Source organism: Myotis davidii, unplaced genomic scaffold, assembly GCF_000327345.1.
Source record: "Myotis davidii unplaced genomic scaffold, ASM32734v1 scaffold1161, whole genome shotgun sequence".
Lineage (NCBI taxonomy): Eukaryota > Metazoa > Chordata > Mammalia > Chiroptera > Vespertilionidae > Myotis > Myotis davidii.
Genome location: NW_006291612.1, coordinates 70996 through 72939, shown reverse-complemented (window position 1 = coordinate 72939; position 1944 = coordinate 70996).

Sequence of the window (1944 nt, the reverse complement as noted above, 5' to 3'; positions counted from 1 at the left end):
AGACTATGCTTTTGCATCGGACTCAGCTTCCTAGTGGTCTGTCTTGGGGAATCTTGAATTCTGGGCATAATATTGGGCGGCTCGTCTGGGACCCCCAAGACTCATGAGGGAACCTGATCCAGAGAGTCTGACTGACTGCGGTATGTGTCTGTGTATTGTCTATTCTGTTCTGTGTGTTCTGTTACGTGTGTGCTCACTTCTGAAATCTGTATTGCCCATAAAGGCCTAGGTGGATGCACTTGGAGACCACGGGCGGGATAAGGCGGGGGACGCCCTGATCCTCTATCTGGAGGGGCGTAGAAACCCCTCAATCTGAGACGAGTGATGAATGGCCATCATCTAATCTGTAGTTTTGCTTCCGCAGAGTCGGAAGGTTGTTTTGGTTTTGCTTCCATAGAGTTGGAAGACTGTATTCGTCTGGGTTTGTGGGTGTCCTCAATAGTTCATTTTTGACACTTCTCTCTGATACTCTTGTCTCTAATCTCTTTTTTTCAGTGTTTTCCAAGTCAACTCTGTGGGAAACTGATATAGGGTTGAGCCTCGGATGGACCTGCTGGCAAAGTCACAAACAAGTCCTATCTTAGAGGGCACAGTCCTCTTAGCATAATTAGGCTTGACCTTATAACACTCCCTAGATCTTATCTGGGAAGCTAAGGGGCTGAGGAAGTGCAGGAAGTATAACCATGGTGTAAACAAGCGAAACTCACAAGAACAGTGTAACTTTGGTAACCACTACCTTGTTTACCTCTCAGTATAAAAAGCTTGGTGAGGCCTGAGCACAGTGGAAGTCCTTCCTCCTGAGTTGGACTTGCTCACCCGGTCCCCCAGTATTCCCAAATTATCTCCTGTCTTTTCTTTTTCATTTGTTGTGCGGCTCCTCTTCCAGACCCAAACCCTGAACCACTTATGACATCTGGCGCCCATCGGGAACTCTGGAAGGATGAGGGAAACACTTATGACATCTGGCGCCCGATGGGGGCTCTGGAAGTGAAGGCAAAGTGAGAAACAAAGAATTCACCCTAAAGGTAGGAAAATTCACCGTAAAATTGAGGGGTTATTTCACCGCACACAAATGGCCACAATCAGCTACAGTAGTCTGAAGCCATAGGCGGTGTGGGAACGTTTTCTCAACCAGGCTAATGGGGCAGGATTCGGTTTTAAAAAAGTAGATTCGGCTTTTTAAAAAGTAAGAAACTTTATTATAGACTTTTGAGTTGCATGTTTAAGGAGTTAAAACTTTCAGAAGGTAATCTCTTATAGTTTTTGCATGTTGTTATAGAACATAACTTTTGTTTCTTGAAAAAGGTACATTAGATCTTAAAAGTTTGCCAAAAAGTTAGTCAGAACCTGAAAAAAAGGTCAGCAGCAGGAAAAAACTTGCCTCCAAAAGCTGTTTTCCCTTGTGGAACATGGTATTTAATTTGCTAGAGCCTTTAAGAGAGGTCAAGGAGGATAAATCTCCTCCCCTTGCACCCTCCACTCCTAAAGAGGAGCAGAAAGAAAAGAAAAAATAAGAGGAATGGCCTTCATGGCTCCCTCCACTTCCATGTCCTAATCCTGAAATGTTTTCAAAAGTTTATTTTCTCTTCTTAAAGGATTTTTTAATAAAGCCAATTTAATATACTTGAAATCACATGGAAAGATTTATCAAATATAAATTAATAAATATATTTTAAGTTTTTGCCTCTAAGAAAGGGCAAAACAAGTTATTTTGTTTGATATTTCTTAAAATACAACAGTAGAATTTTAAGATGTAATTTAAAATAACAAAAGCTCCTTGCCACTGCATTTTAAATTAGGCTGGAGGTGGAGTAGTGTTTGCACCTCGTGAATCAGACATAAAACTTTATTAAATTTACTAACTTTATTAATAAAAGTACCTACTATAAGAAGCCAGTATCTTTGTAAGCAATTGAGTCCTAGTAAAGTAAAATTCTTCTAAAA